Below are 14,525 nucleotides of genomic sequence, written 5' to 3'. Positions count from 1 at the left end.
TCACCTTTCGCTTGCAGTGGATATTCGAACAAACGTGTAGGGCATTAACCCTCTGAGAAAAATCTCAACAATACGACAGAGTTTCAGAAGTAAAGAACACGAATTGCATGTCTGATTTTAAATGTATTTTATTTTTAAATTACAACAAGCAATATGCGTAACTGTGTGTTCATTTTACCATAGAAAATTGAAAAGAAAAATGCTAAATATGTTAAAGAAGGCTCTCCCCTTACGTGATGTACACATTCTGTTCACTGTGTTTTATATAATGTAATTACTGATATTTGTTATAGTGTTTTTTTTATCTGTTTCAAACTTATTTCTTTTTCATCATCTCATGGATATTACTTGTCAAAGATGTAAAAAAAAACTTGAAACTTAAAAACTCGAAACTTGAAGCTCAACGAACCAGTGGTATACTCTGGCACTTGATAACCTTTCTGAGGTCGTCTCTAAAAGACTTATTCACGAATGCATAAATGAACGGATTTGCAGTATGATACACGAAATACATGTAGAAAATATTGGCGTTATACTCTATCGCTTGTAATCCCATAGGCCAAGCAGGCAAAAACGCAGCAAGAAAAACAACAGTAACAACAAACAACATGACGGCCGTCCTAATATTGGCCACAATAGTTTTCTCATTATTTGAAATTGCCCGCTGTCCCTTTCTCGGCGTTGGTCTCATTGACTGCAACTCCACAGGCGTTTCGACGTCAATGTCACCATTTTCATTATTTTCAAGACTTGTTACACTCCTTCGGCCACTGTGAGGATTAACGTGAGACACCGTTGTAAACTGGCTTTCAACATTTGATAACCCAATCTGAAGGTATTAAAAAATAATCGAATAAATACTGGCTTATATTTTATAAAGATATTTTTAAAACAGATATAAATAAAGCAGCTATTTCTTAAGTCAGCAATTATAATCGCTAGAGTTAACAAGCTTGAAATGCATTTGCGTACTATCAAGATTATTGTTGACGTATTAAACTTTTCGTTAGCTATGGCCATGGTTATTGTTTAGCACTAAGACGACCCCGTCGACGAAGCAACCGATAACAAAAGCACAAAGGCTAAGACAATAACTTGAATGTCTTTCTTCGAAAAGGAGACAACCGAAAAACATTTATTCATTATACCAGTTATTGCAATAGTTTTTAGGTAACACATTCAATAACATTTATGCTGTAAGAACTGGTAATCGTAATTTTTGAATATCACCGTGCACGATCTACCTAATTGTCGTGATATGTTCTTACTAGTTATAATCCTAGGATGAACGCTTTTTCAACGTGTCATTCTTTTTCTCAAAACTGCAAAATTAGTTAAAGGTCATGCTAATATCAATTACATGGAGTGCTCAACTAGCAATCAGTTATACAGGAGTACTACATATAGGGTACGAAGCAAGCATTTTTACTCTCAGGGCGAAAAATTCGGATATTTTTAAAATATGCTCGACTTATAGATATGTAGAACTCTGAATGTACACTAGTAACAGGTATAACATGAAGGTATACGTACAATGATGTCTTTGAGCAATAAAGTTTGAGCTACTTATTTCGATAGTTTACCTCGTTATGATTTGAGATCAATAAACAATAAATGTCATCAAACGTTAACTCTGTCAGGTTTTACAAGAACATGTATTGGCTAACCAAAATTGACATTTCGAAGGGGCTTCACTGTTTATTCTTACTATAACTCGTTAGCCAAGCCAAGCATTCTCATTTAACTCTAAAGTACTTTTGGCAACAATCTATCTCTACTTAATGCACAGAAGAGCTTTTTATACGGTCTGTACATTTTGGAGCTCAACTTCACTTTTTCAATTTTCACTTCTAGAATGACCAGTTGCCTTTCAACATCGAAAATGCAAAATAAAACATATTCGACTTTGTTCGATAAGCCATTTTCGCACTTAAGTCGATTGCTTAAAATAGTCAAATTAATGGAAATGTGTAAGTGTTTTTAACATTAAAGAATGTTTTTTTTCAATTAGGTAAATGCTAAAATGTATTGTGGAAAACATTATTTTTATTTCGAATGACTAAAGAGATACTAAAATGAGGAGACTGACTGAAGTTAGGAAATTACTTTAAGAAGTTTTATGAATACCTCCCCAGGTGAATAACATGAGTAACACACGTTCAGCAACCGGTTTAACATGAATTATTTCAATCGGCTTGACACTGATGTTATAGATTGTTTTGTATTGCATTTGCATCCAGATTGTTATATTTATTATTGTTATAAGTATAATTTGGCAGCTTCGGACATCAGAAGGCGCTAACCCAATGAAATTTAGAAAAATAAGAAACAATACTAATAAGTATTTTATTGGTTGAAATCTGTTAAAAAAATACGTTATTAACTATTTAATAGCACACTTTATAGTTTTATGTCTATATATTGATATTGCTAAGTGATTCTTAATGGGGTAAACTATGGCCGTAGAATACGGAATAATTGTTCATACAAGACGTATTTAGCCCTAATGGTTGTGCAAACAAAGATCTGTAGAGCCATATTAGCAGTAAAAGGCAGATAGTAAACCGACTTACATAAGGGGGAAGGAGACAGGTAACATGACTTACGTCAGACGGATAAAGACTGGAACGTTTATCTCTTGCTGTTTTTCGCTCTGTGCTTATGTATTGAACTGTATATTAGGCCATATAGAACGAAAACGACGACAAAAGAAAGCAGGTATGTCCCAGCGTACACTCGATGATAAATGTTCAAAAACTGAGGGCCAGTTAAAACAAAATTGGGAGCGCATGAACCTTTATACAATAACCCATATCCAGCACGAATTTCTGTTATGTTTTTGTCATACATACGAACGTCGTCAACACAAACTTCCCATAATTCAGTTGAACAATTTGCGCACATACGGGTGTAAGCCACACTGAATTATGCGTTTTGACCATGGGTTTCATTTTTTGTAAACATCGTAGTTTCACTTCGGCTGACAAGAGTTTCTTTAACAGGCACTATCTGCTTGTATAAGAAAACACCGTATGACAGAGATGTAATGATTCCAAATGTAGATGCAGTCAACAATAAACATAACACGATCACTTTTGCCCAAAATGTATTGAGAACCTGTTGAAACGGATGACAGATGCAAAAGTACCTGTCAATTGCAATTGCAACCATTATAAACGCGGCGAACGGTACATTACATGTGATAAAGAACATGTAAAGCTTGCAGGCAACATCATATCGAAGCATGTAATTCAGGTAAACAACAACTTCTGTGAAGGGCATAACAAACAAACAAGTAAACAGGTCAGTTCCTGCAAGACTCATGATGAATATGCCTGCGGTCGACTGCTTTTTCCTATGCGAGTAGATATAAAGAACGAGTGAATTTCTGATATTTCCGCAAAAAGAAAACAGGGATAGCATCACCATAACCGTAACCACTGCAGGATCTTCCATTGTTGAGATGATAACAGCTGTCAGATATATTTATATAAACCCTCTTGCGTCATTTGTCTGTATCAGCGAATGGTGTGTATCATTGCAGTTACCTCGCTTGTCAGACAATGAAAAGATACAAATTCAACTGTTTCATATTCAATATACTTTATTTTTCACTGGTTTTAATTAATTAATCAATAAGTTGTCCAGTTATCGCAGTGGTTGCTCACTCGCTTGTCACCAGGGCGACTTGGATTGGATTCCCGGTTTGGGCGCATGTGAGTTTAGTTTGTGGTCACCAAGCCGGACAAGTGGGTTTTCTCTGGGTTCCCCGGTATCCCCAACAGCACATAACCAAACTCAGGCGTAAAATCGTGCCAACGAGAGTGATTAATATAATGTTGTAATAACTTGTTTCGCAATCGTTGTGAAATAAATTAATTTAAACTTATCAATCAAATTCTTTACGGAGTAATTCCATTAGGTTGTGGTAGTGAAAAACAAGAAATGTTGTTAAACATTATCCCCGAAGATTTAACAAAACAATTACTTAATTGTGTATATTCGGTAGACTCCCTATCTAATATCTTTTTATGCATTTCCATGAACATACAATTTCGTCAATTTGTGTAGATATTGACAATGAGTCATTTCATATTGTGAGGCAAGCATTTTGATGATATTTTATAAAGTTGTAAAATTTAACATGAATAGGTCTCTCTTTATTTTATCAATTAGCGAACATCCAAGAGTTGATTCGTTTAACAGTATTTGTTCTGCATGTTAATTCCAATTTAAAATGCAAATATCAAAATCATATGTTATGGCATATTAGCTGAGGTTAAATCTTTAACAAGTTAATTAGGGATTATATCCCACAAAGCATATCTATAAAAACGTATTTATTTATGACCTATTTACCTCATGGCACGTTATGCAAGTATTAATCGATGATTATACGAGGCTTAAGTTAAACAAAACAAAAACGTGATTAAAATCTTTTTCGGAAATCGTTTACAGTAAATCTACAGAGAGTTTGGATTGTAGACATTGTTATCTTCTGTACCAAAATGTTATCAAGATATCAAACTATCAAAGTACCAACCAAATTTCTACTCAAAGCTATTGTGTTATGTCATTAGACCAATGCCAACTTATCCTTTGTATAAACACTTTCACCGGCGAATATATTTCTAATATTCATCAGAACAAACACATGAATGTATTTAATGAGAAAAGATTCCTGAAAGAACACGGTTGTTGATGGTGTATATTTTCTTTTATTAAAACAATTTGCATCGGAAACGTCTGCTAAATTTCTATGTTGCAATTATTATCACTGTGAGGGAGCAAGAATTGTGACGTCACCACAAATGTGTACGACCACGGCGATCTTGACACAACAAAAGGTATGTTTGTGTATATTTTCTTTACTAAATTGAATCAAATTAAAACAAAACCTAGCCCATGGTACGCCATATGATTTCCGCTTTCATGTGGTAAACTGTCTGTTATTCTTGATGTTGTAGTTTTTGAGAACATTCAAAAACAAATTTGGAATCGGCGATGCAGACGACCACACATTTTGTTTATCTTGCAAAAATACAATGATAAATCGGCTAATTTCAACTGGTTCGTTACAAAAAGATATATAAACAGTAAAAATTTACCATTTACAATACATTTTCTAGGCAAAATGATGTTTTTGAAAGAAATCGTACAATATTAAATTATGCGAACGACCACACTCGAGAAGTTTAGGCGAACGACCACATTTTTTAATTTAATGTTGATAAGAGTGCGAATAAAGCTTCAAATACTTTATTTGTTAATGTGTATGGTATATCTCTTAGATGGAGTGTCGACAACCTCAGGTCTGCAGATATTGTGGCAAGGTCCTTTCGAACATTTCAACACTGCAGCAGCACGAAACAACACATATATTATTAGAAAACCTATTGTACTTTCTAACAATATTTTGTTTTTGAAAAGTAATCGCCGTATGTACATAACCAGGAAGGCATTTTCAGAACTGTTTTAGTAAACTTTTGCTTTTGTTTGAGGCGATTGGTTTTTAGCTCGACTATTCGAAGACTTACGAGAGCTATCCTACTCACCCTAGCGTCAAACTTTGGTTAAGGTTTTGCATGTAAGCACCTTTAAGTCATTATTTCAGCAAATGCATGTATTGCATTGAAACTTCAGACAGGCGTTTCCAACTATCCAACAGACTTAATTAATCAAGTAAGATAGCTCCAGTTTGCTTAAAATGTAAATTATGGCCCTTTATCATTCGACTAAAAGATTCTGGTTAAGGTTTTGCACATATACCAAAACTTTGCAATCTAAACTTAAAAGCGACGGAACAGTTGAGCGTGCTGTCTCTGTGATAGCTCTTATTATAAAAGATCATTGCACTGTGATTAATTTCATTTTTGTGATTTTTTTTCAGAACTTTATTAGTAAATTCTAGTATTATTTTGAGTCGATAGTTTAGCATAAAAGATTATTGTAGGTGATTCATTTCACTTTTTGTGATTTGCTCTATGATTACATTTGTATGGTTAAGTTTTACATGCAAACAGCCTGATCAGTATTACATGCTATATCAATCTTATAAATGCGATTGTTTCACAAACAAATGCGGATATTTTTGTTTCATATTGATGTGATTTATACTCTGTGTTTAAAGTGATCCGTTTGTATTTTTAAAATAAAGACAATAAACGTTATCAAATATCAGTTTTAATTGATTAATCTTCACTATTATTGCCATATAAAACACTGCTTATTGCCATATAAGTGACGTGTCAATAAAGAATAAAGGCACACCACATATATAATCAGAAACAACTTGTAAATGAGTAATAACTACACATGTCATTCGCCGGCTATAAATGAACTACCCAGTAGCATTAGAAATTCCATATGATCATATCGATAGTCAACATTGAATGTTATGAATCCCATTTAGGATGTTACTAACGTTTTTCAATCATTTCTCCTCGCCTTTTCCCTTCTGACACCCAGTGCCCATTTTTGTAATGAATTTCGATCCAAACATACTGTACCACTCTTCTTCCTTGTCGTCGAACGTATATCGAACATACGGTCCCTGAAATTGTGTAGATGAGATAAATTAAATGTATGTTTTCTTCATCTTACAATACAAAAATTGTTTTTTTTAACAAGTTTAACGATTGAGATACTTAGAGATATAGGTGTCATGGGATTTGGGTGGTTTTTAGCTCTATTGAATGTACGTTAGATCTTGGCATCCGAAAATTGCCCTAGTACTTCTTTTCATTCTAGACACACATCCTAAAGTGACTTCTATCAGCATCTTACTTGACAATAATCTCCTTTACAATGGTCGAATGCCTCGAAACGCATGCCGCACAATCTCGGTCACATTCTGGGGTTGACAAGTCGGATTTGTCGAGAAGATTATACACGTGTGTGCGTCATGTGCGGATACAAATGTCCTGTGAATAGAAAAAAAACATTGAGATCACGAAGGCTTTATTCGCACCTCCTTTAAATTTAATTAAAAAAGTGTGGTCGTTCGCCTAAAATTCTCGAGTGTGGTCGTTCGCATAATTTGATATTTTGATATTGCCTACAAAAACACCAATACCCCTTGCAAAGGTACTCTAAATGGTATATATTTGCTTTAAAAAGTGTTTTTCGTAAAGAACCAGGTCAAACTAGCGAATTTATCATTGTTTTTGCAAGATATACAAAATGTGTAGTCGTCTGCATCCTCGATTTCCAAATTTGTTATTGAATGTTCTCAAAAACTACGAAACCAAGAATATCCGACAGTAAACCACATGAAATCGGAAATCATGTGGCGTACCATGGGCTAGCTCTTGTTTTAATTCGATTCAAGATAATAAAGAAAACGTCAAAAACATCCGTTTTGCTGTCTCAATTTCTCCGTGGTCGTTCGCATTTGTGGTCACGTGATTGTTTTTGCTCCCTCACAGTGATTATAATATGTAATTATATCATCGTATTATTTTGATATGTTTAAGGTTGTTCATTGGGTAAAAAAATGACCATCAACAAAGGGTGTTGTTACACTATTGTAAATGGGCGTATTGAGTAAGGCCTTTTTACTTATTCTAAATGTGGTGAAATGATTGACACTTTCATGTGGAATGAAAATAAGAAATAAAGACTGATCTCAATGAGAAATGAATTTGAAAAACAATATTGCTTTGATAATATTGTTCATTCATTATTGAATTACGAGACAAATTCAAAATATTGCATAAATAATCAATCAGACATTATCTATGACATTTTTTATTTAATTTGTATTTACTGTGAAGAAACAGAACAGCACCAATAAAAAGTCAAGGCGGTCAAACAATGGATGTAACATTTCAAAAGATAATTAATATCGCTTGAAGATAACCATTTTTTCTGACCTAAAATGAGAGATGCTCTCTATCTAAATTAAACTATATTAAGTTATGGTAGTTGATTAATTAAGAAGTATGATAAAAAGAAACCAAATGTAAACAATGAGCATATTTGTAAATCATTTTTTAGAGAACGGGCTCTATGCCAAATAATAATAGTTTTAGAGAATATGTTATCCAAGAAACAGCCGATGGTGTTAATCTTGATTGATTTGATTAGTCGATTACCGTTTATGAAACAATTAAAACATTGTGCTGTGTCAAGACATAAGAGCCTTTATTTAACAGGAAATTAAGCAAATATCTTGATTGACTACTTAGAGTTTATTTCGCCATATATTGCAAATATTCTATCTATATTTTTGACATTTGGACGTAATGTGTAATTGTTCCAATTAAAAAAGCGCCACATATACTCCGTCTAACTACCACGGCATAACATTGTAATTATTAGAGCTAAAATATACTCGTTACTGGAACAGTGTCGAATGAAGAATTGATAAGACAGTGAAAATAAATTGTCGATGATCAGTTAGGATTTAGAGACAATTTAAGAGCAGTTGAATGCATTTTTATCCTGCATTATGTGTAACAAAATGTGTAAGCAACACACTTAAAAGTATTCTGTTTTAATGATTCTTTAAAGGCGTTTGTTTTTGACATTAGTGGTAAAAATTTATTTATGTTAAAATTTATACACCAAGAGGTTAAACCATGAGTGAAAGATATTCACAACATGTCATATTCGAACGTTTTTGATATATCACTTGTGTTTAAACAGGAATAATAAAACTTTCCCCACTCATTTGTATTCTTTTTTATGGCCGATGTATGACGTTATTTACATTTTGAGAACCTTACTAGTAAAAATATTGATTGGCTGTCCCTTTGTATGATATTTATTTCTGCTGATGACATAGCCTTACCTACAATTGATCAAAAATGTTTACAATCCGATTTAAACTGTATAAACAATTATTCACGTTAATGGGGCTTGAAAGTTAATTTAATGAAAACGAAAACTTGTATTGATCAGATGAGTAGATTTGAATGGTCATTAAATGATGATCACATGAATTAAGTAGACATATTTACGAACTTAGGAATTAAATTTGCCTTCAATGGTACTTTTAACGATTTTATTAAAATACACAATGAACAAGCATTGACATATTGTTACCAATCCCTTGCCTATAATTAGCAGGTATAAACTGTATGCAAAGACTGAACTGCTAATGTTTTACAATTATATTTTTCCTAAATCATAACATTTAGCTGTAAAAAGTGGGGTATGCGTAATTTTAACTTAGTTGACGATATTACGAATTATGTAAATATATGTTGGGTATCCGTCGGCAAACATCAAATGAGGCTGATCTTCATGAATTTGTTCCCTTTATTCTATATGTTTGTTTATAAAAAGAGAGAGCTCTAACGATCTAGTGTAAATTGATGAATTCCCCGACGTCGTTAAATGTTCCTGTTTAATAAAATACTGTTAGAGACAGCTCTTTTGTAAACAGTCCTTAACACTCTAAGGGAACCATTCAATCTCAAAAATTGTTCATGGTTTCAGTGATTTTAGATCAAGTAGAAAACATGTTATCTTCGACAAAAATGAATATGAAAATAATAATGTAATGTTGCTGTGTTTTGTTTCCAGTCCGAGTAAGGAATTCGCACACATATTGCAATATCGACGCCTTGCTTATTGTAATCGCGGTTTGGCAATTTATCCGATGTAACATGACTGTTAAGATTCAATTTCCAGAATAATATATTAAATCCGAGCTTTTCCATTCATTCAGACACAGACAAATGTCGTAAGGATCTGCAATTTAACCTCTACCGCTCCGTTCCTACTATGAGATTAATACATTGTCAATGTTAGGTCAGTATTATTCTATGAAGGAATTTTATATTCAAAATTATAAACATCCAATTTGCTTATCACTGCTGCAGATAACTGTCCAATATAACATAGTATGCTTGTCTAACAAAAATGTAACAACTTCTTTTAGAATGTACACTGTACTTATCTGAAACACATGTCCTTTAATCCGCTTCCTTCATGCCAGAAATGAAGGTTATTTATTTTCCATTTCGTTAATTCACTTGAAAATACTCCTAAACGGATGGTTTGCATGTCAACAGGCCGTTATATGCTAATTTCATGTAATACGTGTCTTGTTAAACAACGGCTGCTTTTGTTAAAGTTACGGTATAATTTGACAAGCTGATATGTGTACATGCTTGATAATCATGTTATATTTGAATGCAATACACGTTAAATGTCTTATTTACTTGGCTCCTATAATACAGTTTATTATTTCCTTAAACTGAAATATGATCTCACTCAGTGTAAGGAACGTTTATTTAGGGAATGAATTGCGGGTTTGATGTCATTATCGGGGTATGAACGCAGTTGGAGTGGTTAAAGAGTGTGCAGTCCGAATGAGTCCATTCGTACTTTGACCAGGCCAATAGCGTTCATTATTTCATTCAATAATTATTTTAAAAATAATTAATGTTATTTAAAAAAACCTTAAAGTAGATATGTTTCACCCATTCTGTTAATAAAAAGACCAGATGGTAACCGGATACAGTTTATGACGTCACTGTAACGTATGAAAATGTCAACCGCTTGAAACCATATTTAAAGTAGAATTGAAACACTAATGGCAATAATACATTTACTATATAATAATTAAAACTTTCTGAAATGTTGATTTTTACGGGACCTGCTGACACAAAACAAACAATAATAGAATAAACAAACATAATTATCAGTTATTTGTTGGGTGATTTTTACGGAAAGTTCGTACTTAAACTTCTTACAGTTGTTAACATTTTAAAATAAAACACATAATATATCTACACGGAAAGTATACCAATAGGAGATTGTTTGCCGTGTTATGTAATGAAAAACCACCAAATTGGATAACGAGCATGATGGTCAAGTAAGATGTTAGATTGTTATACTTGTTAATTATAAAATACGTGCCACCGTAAATTTGTATACTTTATCGTAAAAATAATTCCATAACAGAATCCATACGCGGTCTCACTTGACTTCATTAATGTCACAGTTAGTAAAGCAATGAGTTCAACCACGAGAGGACACTGCCCTTGAATTATCAGACAACAACACGAAAAATGAGAGACAGCCTACTTGTTTTCAGCCACAGCCACGCACCGATTTTCAGTAACTGCCCAACGAAGCGATGTTGCACTAGGTGAATTAGTTTGGATCAATACAGAAAACACCGTCAGGAATTTAGATACCAGTTGGCCTCTAATAACTATAAATAGTGCATATTTCTCGAGGAAAATGAACAACTTTATTTTACCCAATGCAATTGCAGATAGGTTATCATTAAGATAATTGGCTTAATCAGTAATACTTTTCGAGATGTCACTGCCCATAAATCCGACAACCCCACGAAAAGTTAGAGATCGGTTTCATGTTTGGTCACGAGCCGTTTGTCAATAACTGCCAAACGATGCGATAAAAGAACTAGGTGAATGTGTTAGGACCAATACAGAAAAAAACCGTCATAAATAAAAAAACAGTTGGTCTCTAATGAATGTAAGCACTGCATATTACCCGAATGCAAGAAATATTAAATAGAACTTTCATTTTTAGCCAATGGAGTTGCAGATAGGCAATTATTAAATACTACACTTTATAAGTATTTCAATTACAAATTTAGCGGTTGTTTAAACGTCCGCTTACTGCCACTTATCCGGTGGAATTTTGTGTTGTTAATGTGTCGGCCAATGACGTTGTATTCTAAGTCTGTAAGGTGAGCTGGAATGAATGAGCTTACTCCTTCCAGTTTTAATCATAATAATTTTACTTCAGATTATCTTACTTTTACTTAGTTTGTATAAATTTCGATTAAAAGAGGAATAATATTGCTGGGCTATTGTTTGAATGGTGTTACAATATCCAAATGGAAATAACATTTCAGTACATGTTGCGCTACTGTCACTGTTATTTTCATTGCACTGTAATATATAATTGAAAGAAAACATGGTCCGAAACACAGCAAATAACTTTGATCAACGACATATTTTACGTCAGATATAACTTTGTGTTACCATGGAAACATAGCACGAGCATTGCCACATTCAGACTTGCTGTCGAGGTAATTGTCCAAAGAAATAACAGCGCTGACATCAGGTTTGCATGAAAGAGAATAATATTGAAACTGGATATAGATCAAGGAGACAGCTGTTATATTGATGTTGTATAGTGTAATCTATTGCGGAGACAGCTGTTGTATTTTAGTTGTAAAGCGTTATCCGTTGCATAATTGAATTGTAACAGTTAAGTTTACTAATTACAGGCATTTGTTTATAGCATTTGTTTCATAACTTTTCACTCTCCGTTCTCTGCATATGTCTTCTTAGCAAATTGATAATTGCGGTAAAATTTGAATACATCATTCAATATAAAAACACAGGTCTTTTCAATTTATTCATTATTTTGATCATTGCTTTGAAAACAATATGAAGTCTTGATTTTAATTAAGAATTAGTTGTTATTGTTATTAGCATACAATTTAATAATAATTAGCATGACTTTTGAAATATGTATTCAATGTATATATGCCACCTATCGAATACTTTCCTAGTCTCCTATAAAATAATAAAAACTCTCACAAGAACATAAAATATACAGCAGTTTGAAATTGACTGTATATGTGACATGTTGTGTGTGATGTGAATTGATGCATGTCGCGAAAGAAATATAGTGAATTACGCCAATATATTGAATGTCGCGTGGGTTGTATTTTTTGCACTCGAGTGTTGCTCAAAGCATCGCGAATACGTATTGCGTATGATAAATAGACTCCACAGACCACCAAACATTAACATTTCCAATTATATAATTTGTTTCTGAAAAAATAGTTCTTAGATTATATCGCATCTAAGACAGGCTTTTCACCAAACTATATACATCGTTGCTTATTTATCACAAATGTTAGAACATACCAACTTTACAAGTACATATAACACGAACAAAGCTAACAAGGCCCTCTGGCCATTTAACTCATTATCCTAAAATAGTTTCATAACGTGATCTATGGTCTTCTATACGGCAGATGGTATTCATCATTATTAAGTCCCAAATGAGTTAAATGATAAAGAATTATCTTAATTGGGAGTCTGTGCCTGTTACATTCAGACACTTCTATTAATGGCCGAGATAGACAAAATCGTGTTTGCCTGCGCAAAATAATACATAAGTTCAAAAAATGTGGGCGGCCATGCAAGTTACAAATACACGGAAGCATGGGTTTATTACTTTTTGCTTTGGTATTCTGCTCGAAATATATATAAAGCATTACTTAACTATTTTTTGCTTTCTTATGTTCTCACTCGAACACATTTTATATAAAACACGCTTTAATGTTTTATCAATAGAACGCAATTTAAAAAATATCTTCAATATTATAAGGAGTATTTTAAGTACTTTATTTATTACTATTATACAAAACTTCAAAGGAGATTCATTCAATTTCACAAAGTGCTCTTCCTACCCGAAGTTTAATTATACGAGAGGCAGATAACATCATCGCAATCGCACCTGCAAACTTGTTTTGCAATCCATAAATTGAATTAATCAAGTTTTACTTTACCTTCTGTCAGGGAATTCAATGTCGTGTTAAAATTGTAAACAAGCATTTCTGTCAAATAAGGGGAAAAATGATATCATATTTTATAACATGAATAATGTTCTGTATGAGGGGTGCAACATTTTGCAATTATTAAAATGGAATTGCTTATTACAGGTTCTGATTTATTTTTTTATAAACATCAAACTACGACCATTTCATTTTATTGAAATTGGATTTGTTAAACACAAAATATTTTTCAATGAAATGAATTCATAACGTTTCTCAGCGACCTGTTACAGCATCGGCCAAACCATAAGGATTGCGAGTGTAAGTTCAATGATTTGGCAGCTCAATGGATTGTGAGCGTTATAAAACTTTATAAAAAGTACAAACAGACCAGACTTCATATTTTGTAAGAAACATAATGATTCTAGTGCGGATCGTCATTTCGTCGCAAAGCATTAAAGATACACTATACCTCCCAAATAAGATTTTCAGTAATTAATACAATTGCTTTTATATACCAAAAAGGATAAAAACATGTCGAAAACAATGGGGTTTTTAATGGTTTTTATGAAGGATACCGCGTTTAATTTGAAAGAAATGTGCAGAAAACATGGTTTACCAACCGTATGAGATTAAAGTAGATCCCAGTAGGTATTTTAGCACTCACCAATCATTTATTATTTTATCTGCCTTTTCAACTATTAATTACACGGTTTCAATCTTGTCATGAGTAATTATCATTTTCCATAAATGAATAAATAAGTAAGAAGTTAAGGGTGTATCACTCGAATGATAGTTGTTATACATGTGAATTGGTTGATTTTGAATAAGATTTTGATATTGTGTTACATATCTAGCACTCTGTCAGATCGTTACCGTCACACCAGTTACTCTATTATCACATTTTGAACACAAATGCATGCTTTATTTGCCGTTGAGAATTCCAAAAATTGTAGTTCTAGTATAGCGACCAAAAGTTTTCACAACGTCTGATCGCCCCGACAACAAGCGACTACACGCGACA

General features: G+C 33.0%; 1 pseudogene; it reads right to left on the bottom strand.

The window, feature by feature from the left end:
* Nucleotides 1-400: 400 nt before the first annotated feature.
* LOC128246176 (uncharacterized) lies at nucleotides 401-2,850 on the bottom strand (annotated as a pseudogene).
* Between the last annotated feature and the right edge of the window lie 11,675 nt (nucleotides 2,851-14,525).

The sequence above is a fragment of the Mya arenaria genome, chromosome 9, assembly GCF_026914265.1.
Source record: "Mya arenaria isolate MELC-2E11 chromosome 9, ASM2691426v1".
NCBI classification, from domain to species: Eukaryota; Metazoa; Mollusca; class Bivalvia; order Myida; family Myidae; genus Mya; species Mya arenaria.
Note: the sequence above shows the minus strand (reverse complement) of the source record. Positions and strands in the feature narration are given on the sequence as shown.